The sequence below is a fragment of the Dermacentor andersoni genome, chromosome 11 (assembly GCF_023375885.2).
Source record: "Dermacentor andersoni chromosome 11, qqDerAnde1_hic_scaffold, whole genome shotgun sequence".
In the NCBI taxonomy this organism is placed as follows: domain Eukaryota; kingdom Metazoa; phylum Arthropoda; class Arachnida; order Ixodida; family Ixodidae; genus Dermacentor; species Dermacentor andersoni.
This window is the reverse complement of record NC_092824.1, coordinates 83,472,988-83,497,046: the sequence shown is the minus strand read 5'-3', so window position 1 is coordinate 83,497,046 and position 24,059 is coordinate 83,472,988. Positions and strand designations below refer to the sequence as shown.

The 24,059-nt window shown below is 48.3% G+C and overlaps 1 protein-coding gene across 1 annotated transcript in view; it reads right to left on the bottom strand.

The window, feature by feature from the left end:
* Positions 1–24,032, bottom strand: part of LOC126518342 (membralin) — a 249,140-nt gene extending 225,108 nt beyond the window's left edge. Inside the window, exon 1 of the mRNA XM_050168191.3 lies at positions 23,688–24,032. The gene's annotated coding sequence lies outside the window, so the exon portion shown is untranslated. The remainder of the gene's footprint in view (positions 1–23,687) is intronic.
* Positions 24,033–24,059: the final 27 nt, after the last annotated feature.

Genomic DNA, 24,059 nt, shown 5'->3' with positions numbered 1-24,059 from the left:
AAGTCAGGTCAAGCCGTTTCCGAAGACTAAGCCTCCTCCGGCTTTCCCTCTTCCATGGTGCTTGGCCTCCTTTCCCCCCCCAAAGGAAACCCTTGTTTTCCTCCTGTAAGTTGTCTTTCTCACTCACCATACTCGATCCACTTGTACTTTCTCGAAATTTTTTTTTTCCACGCTTTCCCTGGGCCGCTCCGTTTCTCCCGCACTTTCTCGTTTCAGCGAGCGCCCGCGAGAAAAGCAGCGCGATCGGATGAGCGACCGATCACACTGGCGAAAGCACATCGCTCAAGCTCTTACAACAAACTACCTTATATAAAAAAAAAGAAAGAAAGAACGAAAAAAAGAAAGTCAGAAAGAAGAGTAAACGAAGAGGGAAGACGAATGAGAGAGAGGGAGAGACGAAAAACAAAGAAACAACTTATCTGCCGTTGGCAGGGTTCGCAGAATAACGAATGTGACGCGACTGCTCCTTCCGAAGGAACTTACACACAGCAGCTACGGACATATGCAGGCGGAAACACTCGATATTGGGAACGTTAAACTGAGATAATTGGCAGTAGAGTTAGCCGTAAATGCAACGAGACGTAATCCAGGACAAATGGGAAGCGACGCGATATGCACAATGCACAGGGCCGCGCAGTTCCGTCCGCATTCATTTCCCAGCGTTCTTGCTATAATGGTTAATCAGTATGTCACTCGCTTCACTTTACCGGGACAGCGGCTAAAAGTTAGAAACCGGGTTTGCCGCGTCAGTGTGTCCGTCCTTTCCATTACGCCAGCGGTTTCAGTAGTCGTCGTCGAGTCGTCGTCGTTATACGGTAGCCGTAAGGCTATTTCCTCTTCCTCGTACAAGCACGAGGCAATAAAATGCCTGCACGTGACGTCACGGACGCAGATTCTCATGGTGACGGTTCTCCAATATGGCGCCCAGGATAAAGTCAGCGTGTCATATTCCACGGCCGCCGGATATTAAAAAAAAAAAAAAAGTGCGGCCTGCCGCGTGCATCGAAAACGGCGTGGTCCGCCCCGGCGCCATTAGTCGGGGACTGTTCTCTGGGATCCGCATACAAAATGCGTGAAGAACCGCTGCAGCCCGCCTGACGTGGCAGGTGGCGCTTTTTCTTTTTCTTTTTTTAGTCCAGCGGCCGTCGGCCGTACATATTCACTGCCGATGGTAACCTGCGTCTGTGGAGGAAGGAAACCTGAGGAGAAGCCCCTGGCCCTATCGGCTGTGTTGGAGCCGTGCGAGACGTCAACGGAGGCTGCTGCACGGCATGCTGGTTCACCAACAAGGCGCCTAGGATGACGTCATTGAAAACGAACTCTTGCATGCATAGAGTTTCGTACAAAACTCTATGCTTGCATGTACGTTGAACGCAAGCACATTGCGGAACATTATAAGGTACACGTGACCGGAAAATATTTAGTTTTAGTTTAGTTTGGCGAGATTCTTGAGCTCGGACGCGGAGCCCGAGGGCATCGAACCTCGTTGACCCTCGCCGAGTCAGCTGTGCTCTCTCACCGATGGTGCCCGTTTTAATTCACGAGCGTTCCTTCACCGACTTCCTCTTCTCTTGCGCTTTGACGCGGTGATTTCTTATTGGGTGACCATTCTACTTCGATAACTTGTGCGAAGTTGGCTTCTACGCCCACGGATGGCCGATCCGTGCAAGCCGTTTGCCCGTCGATGATGATGAACTTTGGCAATTTCGTTTTTACAGCTAGTCATCCTAAAAGATTATGCGGAGAACGGTAACGTTCAGAAAACGCAAGCGGACGTGGAAACATCAGCGGCTTGGTGCAATGTATACCTCACTAAGTCATCTTATAATCCAACGTGCCGTTTGCATATTTGCCGACGTGTCTCGTCCAGCCCACCCTCTTTCTACTTTTTTTTTTGCGCGTTACTTATTGGGTTTTCACGAATCATTTATGATAAGACACGATAAGCCGGCCTCATCGCAAGTTCTGCCCGCGATAGTTAGAGCTCTCTCCCTACACTCTGAACGAACAATGGCGTCTCGAGGCCACCTGAGCACGTGGTACGCGGGTGTGCTCTCAACTACCGGTCACGTTTGCAATTTAGAATGCGCTCGACGACAGAGAACCGCGAGCTCCAACCGTAATGTACGCGCACGTACTCACCTGCACGCCTACAGCACGCACGATTTCGCAAGGACGCCAGCTAAAGGCTGTAAGGCCGGCGCAAATGACATTCCCCTCCCTGCCCCCCCCCCCCCCCCCCGTCATAACGGTTGTCGATAACGCTTAACCTTGCAGCGCAGCAGACGCAAAGAACAGCCCAACCTAGGCTCCCCGACGTTGCCGCGGCACTCCCACACGCGTCATCGCCGAGAAAACAACCTGTAGGACGACGCTCCCTGCGTGGCGAGCTGTAATAGCTGTACTTTATGCATCGCCCGCACAATCGAGTCGTTTAGTACATCCATTAGGAAGACTTGCACTCACGACGGCGAAAGTCGTGCGCAAGGCCGACAGACAGCGCGACCCCGCCAGCGCGAGACGTCGCCATGACGTGATCGCTCTAGCCGACTTCACGCACAAGGACCTGTCGGGCATCATGGTCGACGGGTCGTCGAAATGAAGCGCTGCGGCGGCTACGAAGTTCGGGCCCGTCGTACCGCGCTCGGGCAGTCGGCAAACCCAGCCGGACTCGCTTGGTAAAGAGAGAGGAAGAGAAAGCTTTCTGAAACATTCGTATGAAATAATTCCCAGTCAGTGGTATATTAGGACGGGTTCAAGTTATCACAGGGTCGGTACAGTGACTCGCAAGACCGTACCGGCTCTCACAAACGGGGACGACTATGACAAAGCAGGGGGAAAGTGCGGGAGCTCATTCAACGAACCCAGAAGTTTGAGGGGGTGGCCTGGCTCCATTTCAATCTCGAAGACTGGAATCGCGAGCAGGTAGCTTTCTCCGCTTTAAAACACGCAACCATGTTCGTGCGAAACACGTGAGGTCACAAATAGACGTCAAAGAATGCCCGGCTGAAAATGTAACCTACAGCCCCCGTGATTCACAGCCATGATGGTCACATTTCCATGGAAAGAAGACAACGGGTCACGTCAAATGAAGCAGCAGAACGAACAAACAAAGTTGGGAAAAGGTCGTAGCAAGTAGACGCAACCGAGAGAGAAACAGAGTGTGCGTGTGATTGTGAAGAGGAAGGAGGCACTATCGGAGAAAGGCGCCGCGTTGAGGAAACCGAAAGAAGGAAGGAAACGCCAGCGAAAGTCTACGGCGCATGCACTGCCACGCGCGGGTCCCTCGACCCCGATCATCGGACAAGTATCGCCGGCACCCGTGCAGCCCGGCCAGCAGCCGTCCGCGCAGTTACGCAACTAAGCGCGCTCGCTCGCGCGAGGGAAGAGACAATGCGAGAACCAGACAGACACGCACGCACACACACACACACAAAAGCGAAAAAAAAAAAAGCTGGAACAAGGAACAAAACAGTCTAAGCGTCGGCAGCAGCAGAGGCGGCTGACTTCCTTTTTCCCATCCCGCGCATCGGCGGCTTCTCCGACGGAGAGCGTACGCCCGTCAAGACGTCAGAACGCGCAACACCGCCGAGTTCAGGAGGGGCATCAGGGCGCACCCCGCAAACACAATCCTGCGGTCGCAATCGCAAAGCGCGCCGGCCTTCCTCGACGCCGGCTAAACTCGCGTGCTTGCACAGTTCACGCCAGTTATATACGCAGTGCACGAGTCAAGCAGGTCGACAGCGCGTCGGTGTGTGCCGTATGCGTCGGCGTGTTACACGCCGGTCGAAGTGCGCTCGTGGACAGTGCCAAGTGCCGTCGCGCTAACTTTTACGGGAAAAGTACGGGTTAAGACGGCCCGCTCGACTTTCTAGAGAGGTCGGATCTAGCATACCGGCTGTTCCACAAACGGAGACTTCAACGACGTCGCGCGGAGCCGTACGTCACGCTAACACTATGTCCTGTACGAAACAGGTGAACTATGGAGAACGATTAGACGCTATATAGTCACGAACCTTCAATATATGGAACGTTGTGCCTCATAATCAGATCGTGGTTTTGGCACGTAAAAGCAAGGAATGTGTTTTCTTTACATAGAATGTTAACGCCCTTCTATCATCTTTTTTTTAATATCCTTTCAACTGTTCTCCTATAACGTCTCCACCAACTGCTGGCAACAGTTCAGGCGTCAGTCGCTTGAGCTAGACAATTACAGTGCGGCCAGCCGCAATTTCCTTTCTACCTATTGCTTTCATAGTCTAATAAACAACCACTTATACTACTACTACTACTACTACTACTACTACTACTACTACTACTACTACTACTACTACTACTACTACTACTACTACTACGGAAAACGCGGGCTCGCCTTTCTGTTGCGTCGGCCGAACTCCGATGGGGATAACGAAAAAGCGCTCGTGTACCGAGCACCGGGGTGCACGTTAATGAACCCTTGGTGTTCAACACGAAACGGAAGCCGTGTACAGACTGCCGCGTCTCTTATGGCGCCTTGTGCTGCTTCAGGACATTAATAAAACCGGCCAATCAAAACAGCGATGAGGAGTTCCTTGTGAAACGCTGCTCCCCTGCCGTGCCTTCGGGCGGGTGATCGAGAGCCTGATTACGAAACTTTAGAGCAGCAATCACTAAAGAGTGTATCGAAGCGTTGTGACGATTTCGGCATTCCGAGATACGAGGCTTCATTTCATTCAGAGGCGACCAAAAGCGGAGTCGAGTCGCTCGGGTCGAGGGGCGCGTTTTTGAGCGCGGGTGTCGCCTCTACGTGGGTGACACTATCCCCCCCCCCCCCCCCCCCCCTTATTCCACTGCCCTCCTTTAGAGCGTACAAGATTCGCACTCTCCTGAAGCTCTCTCTTGAAGCCCCGTGGCCCAACGTCTGTGGTCTACATGAACATAAATTCACGCGGGTCATGAATATGGCAAGAGGTCGACATCACAATCATCCTGATTAGTAAATAAAAAGCGTAAGCACTGATCGATCCACCGCCAAACACATCAGTGAGCATTGATCGTTTATCGAGATTGCCACGTATTGGACAAGCTATTATAGGCCTCTCTATAACCGTGCACCAGAAACCCTAACGACTATGAATTTATTGCACGAACCTATCGTCAAAATACGGCCACGAAGCAAACCTCCGACCTTGCGCTCAGCGGCAGAACGTCGTATCCAGTCCAGGGTTGCGGAGCGGGGCCGTCAATTCCATGCCCATTCCGTGGAATGAGGGAGTGACATAATGACATTCCTTTCAATTCTGCGCGGTGTAAAGTCCGAGCCAATTCCCATTCGCACAGAATTACTGGCCACCGTTCAACTTAGGTCCTTAAAAAAAAAGAAAAAAGAACGGGATGACTCCAGCATCACTCCAATTTCGGGATGGCAATTCTGCAACCGTGATAACTATGGCCACGGAGTCACACCGCGGTGAGTAGTATCCCCCCCTATAATGCGCCATCATATACGGTAGGTGCCCCTGCGCGAAGAGGTTACTACAGAGCGATCTCCTGTCAGTCCACTTCGTGAGACGAAACTGCCACTGCACAAAAGGACGGCTCCCGAAAGCGAGGACTATATACGCCCGCACGAGGGGTCAGTGGCCCGCAAGCGCAACTCGAGAACCGGACGGAAGCCAAACAATGACGGGACGACGTACGACATCAGCGACAGAAGTGCAGGAAAGGAGGGGGGGGGGGAGGAAGGGCGAGGGGACCAGGAACTTTCTCCGTTATGATGGTGCAGCCCTCGCGTATACGGGCACGCGAAGTCCAGATCGTCGCGAGCGCGCACACACCGAAGCTTTCCGGAAGTCGAGGGTTCGATTCTCGAAAAAGGAGGTCGTGGCTTTCGCCATATATGCGCCCACTGCATGCAGAGCGGTGTCTGTCTCGGCGTGCGAACGGTCCTATTCTTTTGCCCGCCATGCACCCGTAGTTCTTTTCTTTTTTTTTTTTTTCGACAGCCTAGAGAGAAGACGTTTATATGCACACGAATTATAGTATATGGCACGCCTAATGACAGCCTACGGCCTTACCATACAGACGTACTGCCGAGTGCTTAACAATAAAAAAACATTGCCATTAAACAATACGTTTGGAAAGTCCGTGGGTCACACTAGCCGAGAGGGATTTAGCCTTGGTCGCTTTCTCCAGACTGGCACGCTATTAAGCGCAGAACCGTTGCTTCGGGCAGTGATGCCCCCACACTAAATTTCCGCGGAAAGAACACGTAACGAAATTTACGTCGACGCTGCCCCCGAGTTGAATCGGCGTGCTCCTCCCGACTGACAAGTTCAAAATCATCACGACGCGTCCCTCAACGCGCCCGTCAACCACGCAACGCTGCTGCCCTGGTTTCGAAATCACCGAATATTCCACCAAAAGAAAAGAGAAGAAAGAAAAAAACGTGGGGGCGAAAAATAAAGAAATTAAATATTTTACCATCCACCGCCCAAACTCACCGTCCACGCGCCGTCAGCGTCGTGTTACATACGCGCGCGGGTGTTGCGTGCACGGCAGTGGGGGGAGGGGGGGGCACACCCTGTAGCGGCACGACGGCTATTTCTGCTGCGTGCCCTCCCGAGCACGCGCTCAACCTCCCATCGGCCCCCGCGGGGCGCACCTGCCAGGTCACCCCTCGCGCACGCGTTCTCCCCGACCCAAGAAGCGCGCGGCGGTGCCCTCAGCGGCGCATGCGTGAACGTCGGCGGTGTACGCTTACAATAGAGCGAGCGAGCCGTTATCTAACGCCTCCACCCCCCCCCGACGTGTTTCCAGTTCTTCCGGCAGCCAGCGCATAGCCGCGAACGAGTGGTGCCGCCGGCTCGCGTCATCTCCACACGTGAACACACGGGAAATAAAAAAAAGTAAGACTGCACGAACTCCGCAGGCTTCGCGTTCATTCGCCAACGGCGAGATCGATGACCGGGTCCCCCACGTAATAGTAGTATATATGTACAGATACACGTGCGGTTTAGTGATCGGGGAGCCCTTGCGTTGTTCTGTACTATATATTCTCGAGTTCTTTTGTATACGTCCGCGAGCCGACAGCGTACCCTAACTTTGGGGTCCCCTATTTCTAGAACTCTTGTCTATTGTGGTGCGCGCAGGTCTTCCAGGCGTGTCTTCTTTTCGAGATAACGGACACGAGACAGTTGCGCGCGCTCTATCAGCGAACATTTGAGGGAGCCACGAAACGGACAGGCTTTCGCGTGTATAAGACGGCTGCTGCTGCTGCTGCAACCAAGAATGGAATAGTCTCAACAACTCCATTCTCCAAAGCTCGTTCCATACTATACTTTTCCGGTTCTTTTTTTTTTTTTTTGCAATAGCAGCTCGTTGAGCTAGCTGGTGCTTTCGCGTGATTAAAACGGCGCGAGAAGACGCGTAACCAGAAAAGACAATGGGTTTCGTAACTTTTTGAGTCGAGTCATCCCGAGAATTTTAATGTACCTTAATCGCGCTCACATTTAATGTCCAGCGTGTTTCTTCACCCAGAATGCTTCACTTTTTTTTTTTTTTTTTTACACAGTGAAAGCAGTTAGAGGAAGCTTAATTTTTTTGGTCTTGAGCTATATAATATCGAAATACATGGGAAGAGACAAGTCTTATTGCTCGACATTCAGTGCGCCAACTTTGATGAGATTCGTTGAATTTAACAGAAAATGTTAAATCTAGTGGCTGCAAAAGCTATTTTTGCAGGAAGTGACTGCGGAAAGCAAGCTCTTTAAACAAACACTCCTGAAAATCAAGAAAATTTGAGGGAACTCGGGTTATCAAGTTCACAACTCTGTAACTCAGTCACGAAGAGCGATATATACTTATTGCAATTCTGTAAACAACGCCTAATGAGACGTCTAATTAAATCAGACTAAATTAATGTATTACGCACTGCTCTGAAACATAACACTAAGCTGTAAGCTGTACATCTGCAAAACCATCGTGGACACTGTGACACTTTCACGTACGTTCACGTACGTGACACTTTTTGACACTTTCACGTACTTGGGATGCTCTGACAGATATACAATTTGCGGAACTGCAATATGCATTTCTGGCACAAAGTTACGGATTTATAAAGTTCGCGCTTCAATCTTTTTTTTTTTTAACTTGCCGATTCTTAACGCTTGCTTATAAAAAGATATGGCGCCATAAATAAAAGTTATGCTGCCTAGACTAACTACGTTTCACCTTGCTCTCTCAAATTCAACAAATCTCATTCCTATCGCCCATGTGGTTGTCTCGTGAGAGCAGTTACACGTTTTATGTATTTGAAACGGAAAATCGTAGTTGGCCCAAAGCTAAATCTTCCTATGAGAGGTTCGAAACTGCGTTTCCTGCGTCCGGTCAATTCTTTCCGTTACGCTGACGACCGTCATCGTGAAGTCGTCATTGTGCGGTCAACCACGCCGGCCACTTACTCAGCTTCACTCTGGCCATAATGAAAAGAAAGAAAAAATTGCGCCCACCACCACCACTAGAATTCGAACTCATGACCCCGCGATACAATGTGCAGCTGAAAGCCATACACATTAATAATGACTGCGCTGTAGGGCAAACTAGGTCTGCGGAAAACTGCAAGGTGGGGGAAGGCACACGAAAGGGAAAATTGTCGTCTACTCCTATATAGCACGAAGAAAGAGAGCGTCGAAGGTGAAGAAAAATTCATCTTGGTCCGGGGATCGAACCCGGCACCAACGCCTTTCTGGGGCGCGCTAGTTCTATAGCATCTGAGCTATAGGAGGCTACAGCCGATCTTTGAGCGAGGCCGAGTTGATCGTACTAGTCGAAGCACAGGAAAGGCGTTGGTATCGCGGGTTCAGTCCCAGGACCAAGACATGGCGCTCTTAAGCTGTGATGCTTTCTTTCTGAGGAACTCCGTATTGGATTTCCTCCGCAGATTCGCGTTGCAGTCGGGTGAGTGTAAATTTCCGCTTTCACAACTACTGCGCCGTCGCGCATCTTCGGTGATTGGACCTTGCACCTCGGACCGTCGTCGAACACACGTATACTCACAAATGCCTGTGCTCTGCCTTCTCCCTCCTCCAAAAAGAAGGGAAAAAAGAAAAACAAAAGGAACAGACAAACCGCGACGAGGTTTTGCCTTTCCAGCATCCCACGCTCAACTAAGACCAACTCAATTTGCATAGGCGCGTATTCGCAACAGTGTATATGCGTCCGTACCCAATTGCGCAGCGACGCGCAAGCCTGTCGCCCGCGGCACAAACGGAAGAAACGTGTACAGTGCACACACACACAGTGCGCGCGCGCGCGACTCCCGCACACACTTCCTGATTCGTCACGTGTCCCAGTGGAGGCACCACGGCGGATGAAGTGGGGACCGGCTCACACTTACACTGCCGTACAGTATAGCGGTGCCGGGCACAATGGACAAAAGAGATTGTGCAGAAGAAAGGAGACCGCCGGCCGGCAGGAGACAAAAAAAAAAAATGGGGGGGGGGGGAGCGCACGCGCGCCTCGAAAAAGGAACCGACCCGCGCGCGGCCGGGCTGTGGAGACAGGTGCGCGAGACCGCGACTGTTGCGACCGAAGACGTGCCCCTCCGAGCTCAAAGAGGGCCCCGAAATTGCACCACCGCCAGCCCCTCGCAGACCCAAGCCCCTCGTCCTTCCTTCCGAGGAAAAAAAAAAAAAGAAAATAACGGCTTCTTCTTCACCCTCTTCCGGCCCACGGGTGTAATTGACCGGTGGCGTGTGAGACGACGTCGCAGAAGACGAGAGCGACGACTCCCGCTCGCCGCTCCTACGTCACCCGACGTTATTCCGGTTCACACGGACGGTCGACGAAGCAATGGGCAGGAGGACAGAAGAGAAAAAGAAAAGCTAGAAGCTGACCGCATACGCAGAAGCTTTCTAGAGTACAAAAGGAGCCGCAATTACGAGGAGAGTTCGTGTCGTGTATATACTTCCTCTTTTTCTTAGGTATACGTGCGGGTAATAACGCGCATGCGGTTTGAAGCCTACGCAATTGTTAATTGTGCGCGCAGTACGTTCCCGCGATATACGCAAGCACGCAAGTGGTGACGTTTCGTCACCCCGAGTTCACGAGAGCGGTCGGCGGACCCGACGAGTCACTGACAGACTTGCTCACAAAGGGAAGGTTCTTTACCACCCCAGAAGGGGTCGCTCTATACAAATGTTCCGCAAATGTGGACAGAAAGGCAACAATTTAGGTTTGAAATTTAGTGTTAGAAAATTAGGTGTTATGGTATTCAATGAAAACAGTGAACAGACAGTGGAGATACAGGGCCATGAAATACCTCGGGTAACAGAATAGAAATACCTTGTTATATAAATAAACGAGGGCAACAGATATATGGAAACACAGGAAAAAACCATAACAGTGAAGGGGAAGAGAAATGCAGCCATAATGAAGCACAGAGCGCTATGGGGATATAATAGGTACGAGGTCCTCCGAGATATGTGGAAAGGTGTAATGGTTCCAGGACTTACTTTTGGAAATGCGGTTGTTTGCTTTAAATTAGGGGTACAATCAGGACTCGATGGGAACTAAAGATCAGTGGGTCGCCTCGCACTGGGCGCTCACGGGAAGACTACAAATGAAGCTGTGCAGGGTGATATGGGCTGGACTATTTTTGAAGTGAGGGAAGCTCACAGTAAAATTGACTATGAAGAACGACTGAAGAATATGGAAGAAAGTAAATGGGCTGGGAGAGTGTTCAGGTATCTGTACAGGAAAAGCATTGATTCACAGTGGAGGAAAAGAACTAGGAAGCTTACCAGCAAGTATGCGGCCTGTAGGGTGGGCAACACAGCAATAAAGAACGTCAAGCGGAAAGCCAGAGAGGCTGAAATAATCTCATGGGTGACGGCAATGGAAAAGAAACCTGCCATGAGTAACTACTAAAGAGGAAAAAAACGAAATCAGGAAAGAAACAATTTAGGATAACTCAAAGGGAAGCTCATTACTTTTCGAAGCGAGATCGGGATGCCTTAGAACACGCACCTATAAAGCGAGATATAAGAAGGAACAAGAAGCATGTGCTTGCTGCGGTAAAGCTATGGAAACTATGGAGCATGTTTTTTTATATATATATATATCCAGCTGTCGATTTAGGCACCACTGGCCTCCTTGAAGCCCTTGGGTTCAGCGGGAGCAGTGGAAAAGTAAACATGTCCGCAACAGGCATTAGCAAGAGGCGAGTGGAGGATTGGTGGACGAAAAGTAGGGAAACGACAAAAAACGGAGTCGTACAATAGCACAGTTAGCAATAGGGGATCAGAAAATTTGGGTGTGGGAGTTCATAGTGTTTTTTTTTTATTGTTTAACTTAGGTAGGACATTAGGCAGTATAATAGCAAGAGCTTGGTGGCGCAACTCACCGCCCCGTTTCAAAGGGGACGCTCATAACATCCATCCATCCATCCGCCCAGCCGTAGACGTGAACTCTCGCATAACCTCCAAATATATACGTTACAATAAAAAAAAAAGAAGATTGGCAGTATAATAACGTATCATTACTCCCTGGTCTGCTTAATGCGTCATGTATATCTATAACGCAAGAGATACGAAAAACGATGAACCACACAGAGCGCCTGTCTCGGGTAGTTCGTCATTCTTGCGCCATCCGAAGTTGATGGATCCGTACCAACTATATAGCGTGACTGCAATGCTAGTTGCTTTCCAGACTTCAATGGGCGTGGACGTCCCGACGGTTACGTGCAGTGCCCGCGCCCGGTCCCGGCACATGACGACAATGTATACGCGTGCTCTCCCCCATGTGGAGTTGCGGTAAACGTTGCACACAACTCCGCAAAGAGTTACAGAGCGCCTAACCGCATATACGTATGTTTATTCGCCGAAATGGAACGTCGAGCATGAAATTCGGCACGACGATCACGCACTTCACTCAGTATTACGCGCGCGCGCGCCCTTGTCATTTCGTGCACGCCCGCAAAGAACGCGTGCGTAAATAAATAGCCAAAAGAAAAGACGATATATAAACCGAAACGCTATGTAAGGCTTTGGCCGTGAATCATCATACAAACAAACATACATACAAACAAACAAGCCAAAAAACAAACGATGTGGTTTGACGTTGGCCGCACAGCGTCATGCACTGTGCTGGGAATACCAAGAAACAGCAAACAGACGCGCACGCACCCAAGGAAACATACACGAAGACAGACACGCCGCGGTATAGCTAAAAAAAAATAAAGTCAAAGCCGCTCTCAATGACGGAATGGAAGCTAAAAATGTCGCGCGTTGGGTGTGCATGTAAACATAAGGGCGCCCGCGCATATTCCCGCGGTGTTTACAATTAGGCGACACTTCTGAGAGATGCGGTGCCATATTTATATCTATTCGCGTGTATTTTTCATTTATTTGTGACGTTATACATATTTTCTTTTAATTCTGTTTTTGTCACCACCGCGCTACAAGATCCTCGCCCTTGTTATGAATAATTATATAGTCAAGAGCTCCGTCTTTCTGCGTGTAAACCGCACGTAGCAGTAAATTGTACAGGCGTGACATTGTTTTAATAACCCCAGCCGACGCAGATACTTAACTATATATAACCAGGTTTTACAACAATACAGAGAGCGGACAACACACACACACACACACATTATATATATATATATATATATATATATATAATGAGAAGCCAACAAACACTTACATCAAGGACAACATTGCGGGAAGGTTGTGGGATCGTCCCCCACCTGCGGCCAGTCGTTTCTTCATCCAGTTTCATTTCCATTAATTTATCGTTTCTTTACTTCATTTATTAAGCACAAATAATTTCCCCTATGTTGTCCTTGGTGTCAGTGTTTGTTGGCTTCGCATATTGTGACTAATAAATATCGGGCCCCTCGGTTAACCCCCTTTCTTCTCGTTTACACACACACACACACACACACACACACACACACACACACACACACACACACACACACACACACACACACACACACACACACACACACACACACACACACACACACACACACACACACACACACACACACACACACACACACACACACACACACACACACACACACACACACACACACACACACACACACACACACACACACACATTTCGCTCGAAAGAAAGTAACAATTACCGGAGTTGGCACGGATATGCTAACCGGGGTTAAGGCCACTCCTACCGCAGTTACACGCTAAGGCCACATTAATGCGCACTTGCCTCATTAAAGAGAACAAAATAGTTGTTAAGATTTTCGCGAAATTGCGCGCTCGTAGCTGGCGGTATAATATAGGCCAGACACGTACGAAAGGCTAAGCTTGACAGTGGATTAGCACGTATACGTGTTGCTGGGCTAAATATCAACATGGCCATAAATTGCGCCACTAATGAATAACAACAACGCTATAATAGCCGAGAAATTTAGCTTGTCCGCATGAACTCATTAGCCCCTTCACGGAACACCGGTGCGCTGGGAACGTGGATGTAACAACAACACGGCCTTTCGCAACGCTCACGTTTACGTCTCGGTAGCCCGGTACATTCCGCAAATGGTGCAACCCGCTTACGAACGACAATCTAAAACTCCCGAACACTAACTATAGGCGCAGCTACAGCAGCGACACCTCGTAGCGTTTCAATAAACGTTCAGAAGTAAGATGTTAGAAGCGTCCCTGCGTTGCATAGGATCGTCCTAATAATAATAATAATAATAATAATAATAATAATAATAATAATAATAATAATAATAATGATGATGATGATGATTATTATTATTATTATTATTATCTGTATATACGTAAACGTTTTGTCGAGCTGCCGACCAACGATAAACGCAAAGTGAGCATTACCCGTCACTGCATGCAAACAGTATTCAACTCGCTCTTACGTTTGTCGGTGGCGTAAGATCATCTCTAGCGGACGAGTTCGTATCACGCGCTCCTGCACTCGTTGTGGTACAATGTGGCTCAGTCGTGCTGCGCGCTTATAGGAGCCCATCATTTCTCTGCAGAGCAACGAAGCGTTTGACGTCTGCACCTATACTTGATTTCTTTTATGCAATTTCGACGGCATTAAATAAGTATATATATATATATATATATATATATATATATATATATATATATATATATATATATATATATATATATTCACACCCTTTCTTTTCAGTTTTAAGGGTGTAAATTATTTTAGAGTGTGGATGGCTTTTGGGCAGCGCCCCTCGCGCCACGGGTGAAATCAAAACGACGCCAGAAATTAGGGGGTGAACGACGCTAATAATTAAGAGATTAAAAAAAATATATTGGGTTACAACGAAAAGTTAGAAGCAAGAAGGACGAGCTGTGGACAATTACAGTGTTGGATTAGGCGCTGTGTATACTGGTGGCGCACGTAAGTGCGAAACAACTGCCTCCGAAATCTGCGCGCAGATTTCGCGCAGATCGGCTAACGCGAGCAGTGTGCACGCATTACCCGATATCTCGGAGGTAACAATGACGAAACTCAACGGTTGCGTGCATTTTCAAGAACGACGTCGCTAGAAACTTTTTTGTTATTATTATTTCGGCGCACTTTGTGATCCCCAAGCCTCTTCCCCTCACGGCACGACAGACTTACTCTGGATTTCGTAAGTATCACTTTATCAGTTCACGGCTTTGCCTATAGGTGGTGTCCCAATCGCGAACGCCCCGTTTCTAAGAGATGGCTCTCCGGATGCCATGTTTCCATGCACTGCACGCAAGCGTCGGGAGCGATCGCAAGAAGCCGGAAACACGTCGTACAGCCGCCATGTTCATGGTTTTGATCGCAGGTTGAATACAACGACGTGGCTGCGCGCTCGACGCTGCCAGCATGACAAGCGTGAACTTTCTGCCATGCATCGCACGGCGTGTTCATTGTGAATGGACAAGCACACTCAATGGGACGCTGCCTGAATTCCAGAGCTCCACGGTTGAAGCCGCGGCATGCGTGGAACGGTCTATAGCGTGGTGCTGGCGTCACTAAGCGCGTCATCAGTGACGTGCGACGTTTCGCAACTGAGCCGCCTTGACTAATTAAAAGGCGAGCAGGGAAAAAGGCGCCGCTAATTAACCTCCGGCGACACCAAAATGTGAGGACTTGCTCAGCCGAAAGAAAAGCCGGACAGTGGCATGGTCTTGTGCAGAGCTCAACAGCCCCTATAAAATACACACGCTCTCCGCTTAAGAGTCGTTGAACGGCAGGACGCGCGGCCAGCTCTGAGAATATCCACCAAGCGTGCGCATATTCCACTGCGCGCAGCTCGTATAACGCTTCCTCGCTTTGGTATCCGTTTATTGTTTTTCGTTGATTTTTGTTTTCTCTCTTGTTGCCTTGGCAAAGCCAAATTGTGGAACGGTAGCAATACACACAGCCGCGTATAATCTGCGTGGCCATTAAAGCCGCTATGCGCTAGACGAGAAATATAGTTGCGTGCAGTAAAAGCAAGCCACCCCATATAGGGAAAAAGAAAGCAGAGAGTCTGATAAGAAACGGAGAGTTTATATATACATAGCTACACGAACGAAGGTACACCAACATTCATTTCGGGGGGCGGGGGGGGGGGGGGAGGAGAGGGGAGAACGAAGAAAAAACAGGAAGTGAATAAGTGGGAGGGAGCGAAATTGGGCCCAAGGTTATACAACGGGCGATGGCACAGAACGAAAAAAGAAGAAGCGTGTGGCATGCGGCTTCGACAACGTTGGCGTCGTGTCCTTAATTCGCGGGTGGCCGCATCTCATCCTACAGGAGCGCGTGGCTTCCTTCTACATCTATTCGATGTCGCCGCCTCGCGTCCCAAGCAACGTCGCCTCGACGATAACGACGATCGTGAGAGAACACCGCCTTGAAACGAGGCGGCGGCCATGTTACACCGAGAACCGGCACGATATTTTTAATGTAAATACATAAGTTTTGATTTATATTTTTGCCCTTCACTGTCTATAACACGCGCACGATTAGACCATCCTGCGGTTATTTATAGAATTTTCATTCCACATCACTCTAGCTCTTTCCCATCTGTTCGACACCAATATCCCAAACGTACGTATCTTGCCAATTATAGGGTGTGCCAATATTCGAAACGTTTAGTAACGAATCGAACGCTGCCACATCCGATTCGGTCCTCGAATGAAATAGACATCGCTCGATTAGGTTCTCAAATCGAATAGTCACTCTTTAACAAGTGCGGATACTTTCGAACAATTTACGCCGTCGACTGTGCGCGATCGAACATAAAATTTAAGTAAGAATGCGATATATATATATATATATATATATATATATTCATTCCATTCACAGAGGACATGACGTATACTAGGAGGCCGCTTCGTCACGCACTCGGCCGTATTTTTCCGGCTAATCACGATTACTCGCAACAAAACGTTGTTTAGACATGGAATTCGGCCAGAATGAAATCAACCGCAACTCTTGTGGGGTGCTACCCTTGGCAGCCGCTGCAGCCGAAGAACCGCCCGTGACGATATATATATATATATATATATATATATATATATATATATATATATATATATATAGCTCCTGCTGGTGTGTGCGAACGCCATAAAAACGCCCAGCTGCAGGGTATGGTATTCCGCACACTGCCGAGTTCGCCATCTTGCCAGCTCTGATTGGCCCAAAGGGCTCCTACCGCCTCCCTGATTGGCTCAACACGCCGCCATTGCAGAATTCGACAATATGGCGGAATATGCCGCAGCGCCGGAATCGCACCGCCCGGGCAGAAACTGGCTGGCCGTTGCCGGAATAAGTATACACATACTAGAACCTTCATCATTTTCCTGCTCCTATAGCCGTCCGTGAGCCACCCTTGTGGGGGCCACGCGGCTGACCTCCGTATACTCAAAATTATCCTTCGATCGACGCTCTTCCCTCCACTCGGCTGAGCTGAGGACAACGCCGCCCCTCGGCTAAAGCACACGCTACGCTTCTCAAGAATTACCGTGGAGTGTCGGTGAAGCGCAGTGCACCACTTCTGTCGAGAGGCTGCATTGCCATCCACTTTAGTGAGTCGAAGTGGGTTGTTGAGAATGGAGAAACGTTCTACAGAATGCGGAGCTGAGTCCCGTAACTCACGTCTCCTCACTCCCGATTGACCATGCAGGCACGTGATGAGCCAATCAGAGGAATGCAAACCAAAAAGTGCCGTACATAGGTGCCTAGCGCTCTAATTGAACGCCGTCAAACGGGTTGACAAGCCCGTATTCGCCTACGTGTGTGACAAGCCATAAAGGAAGTGCAACCTTTGCGGACGGGTGACTCGTCCGAGTCGTCCCTGAAGTTCCCGTTGCAGTTTTTTTTTTTTTAGCTGCGCCTTATTTTATTACTATATATTCCAAGTCCGGCCCTATATATCGTACGGTTTCATTTCGTCAAAGTGCTCGGCAGCTGCAGAGAGCGCTCTCCATGCACGGAAAACACCGCCTCGCCGTATGTGCCGGACAAATAAGAGCAAGTGCAAGCACAGACGCGATTACCGCGTCGTCGTGAGGCTGATGCGGAAATGCGCCCAGCACAGCTAAAACTCCACAATACAACATTTCAGCATTCCTACATTTCCGTATGCCACACGGAAAGATTCATCTGCGGCCAAATGCTTTTCCGTATAGCTGACGTGCGACACAGCAAAGGTTCAGCCATGCTGCCACGCGCGTTCACGTGTCAACCGTGTATACAAGGCCACGGTAATTATCTTCCTTGTACACGTACACCTGTTCCGTTTTACTGAAGGCGGAGGTCACCGAATTTTACAGCCATGCGGCACCTGGCTATCAAATGATCTCAATAAAGGCCTCGATTGAGGCTAGTCGGTATGTCATAATTTTATCCTTTTCCTTACTGCGCTATATATATATACAGGGTGTCCCAGTTGACTTGAACCAAGATTTTTTAAAAACCCAAGGGCTCTTGAGAAATCATTCCCACTGCATAGTAGCGGCAGTCGTATGTACTTACAGGCAGTATATTTTTCATCACGAAGTATTAATTAGTGAACTTTTTAATTATTGTTTGAATCACAAACATATCAATTACAATGTTGTAGGGCACCTTAAATAACCTCCGCATCAAGCACTTACTTCGTGCTGAAGTGGTCCTGGTTGTTGTTTTTTTTTTTCCCCAAGAAAAAACAAAAGTCAGCGAAATACGCGAAATACGAAATAGATGCGCACTCGCACGGCCGCTACTCAAGCGCCTACAAGCAACCTTTGAAAGATATACGGCTGCATTCTTTGATCGCCGTATCGTACAAGGCTCCACTACGCTTATCAATGCGTCAGCGGCGTGTTCGTTTGATGCCGCGACCATCACATAGCGTGAAGCCCTGTATCGAGCTGCCGCCGCTAGTGAAGCCGTGTATCCGTGGCTATTCGCTTGGGAGCGCTTGAGTAGGGGCGCGCGAGCGCGTATCTATTTCGTATTTTGGATGTTTCGCGCGCCGTTTGCTTCTAAAAAAAAATTAAATTATGGGGTTTTACGTGCCAAAACCACTTTCTGATTATAAGGCACGCATTAGTGGGGGACTCCGGAAATTTCGACCACCTGGGGTTCTTTAACGTGCACCTAAATCTAAGCACACGGGTGTTCTCGCATTTCGCCCCCATCGAAACGCGGCCGCCGTGGCCGGGATTCGATCCCGCGACCTTGTGCTCAGCAGCCTAACACCATAGCCACTGAGCAACCACGGCGGGTCTTTTGCTTCTCGGAAAAACCAACGAGGGAAAGCTGAGCACTTAACAAATGCTTGATTTGGGGGTAATTTGAGGTGCCCAACAACTTTGTAATTGATATGTTTGCGATTCAAGCAATAATTAAGAAGTATACTAATTAAAATTAAGTAATTAGGTAAAACTACGTGATGAAAAAAATACTGGCCGTAAGTACATATGACTACGGCTATACTATGCACTCGGTACGATTTCTCTTAAGCTCTTGAGTATATTAAAAAATCTTGGTTCAGGTTAACTGGGACACCCTGCATATACTTTTACATACTAAGCCCTGCAGGAATTAACACTGGCTCGCGCAGTAGTCTTTTGCGACAAACGCAATGTCCCACTTACATTTGAGGTTGAGCGCTCGCACTCAGTAGAAATCGAGCTTTTTTGGCACGGGATCTGCGTCCCGTAAAAGCTCGATTTCTGCTTAGCAGTTACACTATAAAGGTTTATTTCGCAGCCCCTCTGCGCCTCGAAAAGCTTTGAATATTTTCAATGAACGTGATTTTTAAAAATTCAGACTTGTTATTGGGACTCGCACAGTGCCTTTAAACATATCACTGTGCAAGTTCTGTCGCTCTAGTGACTTTCCGTTGCATTCAATAAACTTTATTTTAAACGCAAGTAAAATGTCATTCATGATTTTTTTTACAAGGCTGAACTAATAACGCCTGCTCTCTGTTTTCTTTAGTTCCTTACTTTCTATGATTAAACTCATGTTAACTTCTTCTGCGGCGGGGTTTTTTTTTTTTCGTTTTGCTTTATTGTCACTTTCTTTCTTACTTTTTTTTATGGAGTAAATAATTCGACTGGACGCTTTCGAGCGATCGCAACACATTCGCCTCCATGGTTCATTCAGAGCGCCGTGTTCTGGCGCTAGAGCGCTCGAAGGCGCTCTCACCTTCGAGCTGGGAGCGCGACCGCGATGGAAAGGAAATTAGATCACGTGACTACTCCGACTGTTCTGGGAGCTGCTAGCACGTTGGGCTCTGGCTCCAGTCTCGAGAGGGCTCCGCATCGCTGCAAACCGAGTCCGAGCGCGGTATATATATATATATATATATATATATATATATATATATATATATGAACCAGTCGAATGTATACTGTTAGCGAGTGATGAACGTTAAGAACCTTTTGTTGGCCTAGTTGGTGCGTGTTACTGAAGTACTAAAGCGCCAAACAGACGACAAAGAAGATACACGGACAAGCGCTTCAGTGTCTCTTCTTGTATCGTCTGTTTGGCGCTTTAGTAATTCAGTAAGATGAACGTTAACATTTACGAACACTGTTCTACGGCCCCCTGTTCAAAAAATATTATTTGTTTCTCGTTCCAGAATATTCGAGACAGCTACCCCGCGAGTTACGAAAATAAATGCTATAAAGTGCAATGGAAAACGATGAGACACGACCGATGGAAATGATTCCCGTGACGTCATCAGCGTCTCATCTACCGCGTAGGATGCGAGCTCCATTCCGACATTAGTTGTTCTCGGAAAGAGAGGAGCACATGCAACGACAGATGTTGGTTCTCGTCCGTATTATACTAATGCCCTCTCACGTTTGCCTCGTGTCTGTCCTGCTGTTTCTAAGTGAATGTAGGGATGAAAGTAAAGTTTCGTTCTGTTTCCCTGCCGGTGCTCAACAAGTGCCGGGCATACGCTCAAGACGCGCACGACCTGCAGCATTTGTCTCACCTGTCGCAAATTAGGTGACATCGCAATCAAAACGTGGAATTTGGGGGAGATTTCCTTTCGCGGGAATAAACGCCTTTGCGTTACAGCACGGCATCCTCATGTCACGTGGGGCGAGGTCAACCCGCTCTTCAAGGTTATAGCCAAGTCGCAGACACAGCAAAAGGTAACGTTATCTGTCTCTCTCTTAACCCTTTATCTTATCTCAAGGCAAGTCGCGTCGAGGACACAAGCAAAAACCCCGAGGGGACTTGTAGCCTCTGCGCTCTCCAAGTCAAAAACCTTGACACAGACCTAACAACACAGCGGCGTTTAACGATACAACTATAGTGTACCGCAGCAAGCTAGCAGGACAGAAATGATAAATAAAAGAAAGATGAAATAAAGCAGAAAATGAAATACAGCAATAAAGGAACCCAGAGCATTCGATGTCGCGGACATGACCAAACAAGCGTGCTGTTACTCCTACTGGCCTTAGAGAAACCCGACTAAGATGCGCCTTCGAGCGTTTTCGGAAAAGACGAATACAGTACTGCTCTGCAGGCGACTAAATAAAGTTGTTTCTCTCTCTCTCTCTCTCTCTCTCCGACCGAAGTGCCGGAGTGACGAAGTTTTGTTTTTGCAAACAGTGTGGGATCTTAGACGGAGGCAGCCTTTCACTGCGCCTTTCGGCCTGAAGCTAGGCTCTTTACGTCCGTAATTAGTGTGAGTGGACCCTCTCGTGAATCTGGGCGCGTAACGAAAGTGTAACTGCGAAGTGACTCGAGCGTCGGTCGGCTATACTTCCGGCTTCCCTCACGATATTTACATAACGGTCAGCGAAGCAATGCGTTACGAAAAAAAAAATAAGAAGAAGAAGAAGAAAAACCGCCCAACACACCATTCCGTTACACCATGGGCCGCAATTTGCTTTAGGTTTTTTTATTGTTACTTTATTTATTGCGTTTGTTATTCTTGTACTGCTTACTTCTGCATTTTATAGTTAGATGTTATTACTAGGTGTATTCGTCAATGTTTATGTGTACGCATTCGAGCGGTTTCGTTCACAAATAGTAAATACTTGTTCATGCTTTTGCAATTCTGTATATGACGTGTTACTTTTACATATTAGTTTATTCTTTATTTCCTACATGTAGTGTTTATTATCTAATTTATTGTTACGTTATGTGTAAGGATTTGTATTCTGCTGCTTAATCCTTGGTTGCTTAAGCTTGCTTGTGTATAATTGTTTAATAGTCCCTGACAGTCTTACTGTGGGACCTCCTCCTTCTTTAATAAACCAAACCAAAAATATCCGCTGGGTCATAAAAATGCAACGGCGATGCAGTTGGCTAGTATGAAAACAGCAAAAGATTGTGGTACCAAGTAGCACACATAACATTACGATAACGTTGTACTTTTTAGGAATGTAGTGTTAACGTTATTTGTTAGAAAATAGCATAACTGAAACGTTCAACATATATCGTTTTACGCTACATTTAAATGTTCATGCAACATTTAGAATGTCTTAAACAGATGCATAAAGTTCGAAACTGGACTTCTACCTACATTTGTATTAACAGAGTCCTTCAACACTGAATAAATATTTAGTGTTACACAAAATAGTGTTGAAGGACTCTGTTACATTACAATGTTAACTGAATGCTGTCAGTAAAAAGTTGCTGTAAAATCACGATTGTTCTAACACACTTTGGTCACGGCGCCGCAGTTATTTCATGTTATCTTTGCGAATAATTAACAAACTTACCTACGAATTGGTCACGCGCTGTTCCCTACTGGAAGTTACGGGTTACGTGTTCAAAAAAATGTGGCATTAACAACGTTATCTCGGCCTTTTGAACGAGGCAGAAAACAACGCAAGTTGTAGACTACATTTATACACTCGCATGTGGAAAAAGGATATGCCACGTTTGCCAGGTACAATCCAGTGTTTTGCAGCCTCAGGAAAACCCTGGCGTTTTTCGCACGTCACCGAGATGAACGCTAGCGGTCGAGCACCGTCCCAACGTTCACGCTAACGGGGCACAACGGTTGAAACCCAAGCGCTGGGGAGAAGCCACCGTGGCAGAAACATCCATGGCATCGCGCTTCAACCGTGACGCTAACAACCTGCGAAACTACCGTTACGCGTGTAGAAATACGACGATAAGAACATAACAGACAACGAAAGAGGCAAATCTGTCGAAGTACGGCACACGGCAAACATTCTTGGTGCGACAAACGAGCGGCTGTATCTCTTTAACTACGAGGTAAAATTCCCGTCATTGCAATTCCTGCGTACGGGAATTACAAGACAGAAGGCCTTGAAATCGCGAATGGAGAGCTTAGCAGAACGCTTGCTAGAAACTTACGTAAACGCAACGGACTCGTAGCTAGTTACGGCTGTACAAAGCCGTTGCGGCAGACGTGAGCGAAGAAGCCCCAAGACTCGCGAAAACACGATCATGCAGGTGACACGTGAGAGGCGGAGTAAAAACAGCTGGTATAACGGCTGCGATTGAACTTTTTATCTTTGGCCATCGAATTACGAGCCCCAAGCAACGAGATCTTCCGTATTAGAGTAAGTACAGGGAAGATATCGCTGGTGCCGATTATGGGATTAGGGCTCCACATCGTATATGTCGCAAAGGGCACCTCGGGCTTGCGTGTCATCGCTAGTTTCGCTCAGCTTTAATGGCGCGACGACGGATAGGCGTGATGATCGCCGCACCAAGAGGTCTCCGACCGGTGTAGCGGTAGATGGCCGACGGCTTTCGAGGCACGATCTGTTACCTCGCTCGATAACTTTGCAGGCGCCGCCAACATTAGCAATAACAAACAATTTATGAACCCTTCTACTTCTGTTGAGCGTGGAAATGTCCATCGCGCAATCAAAACACAGCAACTGTTTTCTTTTTTTTTTTTTCGAAAGCATCGAGAACGTAGCTCCAGAAAAGGGAGCTACCCCGAATAACGGTTCACAATATACTTTAAGACGAACGGCTAATGCAAGATTGCGCCGTCGCGCAAACGTCAGCGAAATAAGAGCGCGCGACTGAAGCTCGCGGGTTCGAAAACAAGCGCCTCGATTCTCCAGGGTCACAGAGCACAAAGCAAACACGAGAGCTGCGTTGAACGCGACTGAAAAAAATAAAATAAACACGATGTTGGAGGTCACATCTGAGCGATGCGGGCTACAAGTAGTGCTGCTTCGTTAAAAATCCGACACTCCCAAGCGTCGAACCGAAACAAAAAGGACGTCGCTCACCTGATCGGCGGAGAGCGCTGATCCGCTGCTGCTGTGCACAGGCGTGTTGTTTGAAATCCGCTGCTGTTTCCGTAGAAATATCCAACGCGACCAAGCTTGGCACGATGGGGCTGGGCCGCGCACAGTCGCAGTTGCGTAAGCACCACCGCTGGGCGATCGACGGTAACTTTTAGAGAACCGCCGCGGAGTCCGGTACCGCAAAGTGCGCTTCTCCTTGGGCCGAATTCTGGGTCATCCACAACGGCGAGCGGTGGCCGCGACTACTTGCGTCATTGAAAACGCACTGAAGTCGAGTCGCCACCGTCGTTGTCGCGTAAATTTCAATGGGAGACCGGTCACAGGCTACCGAAGAGAGAGAGAAAAAAAATGGCA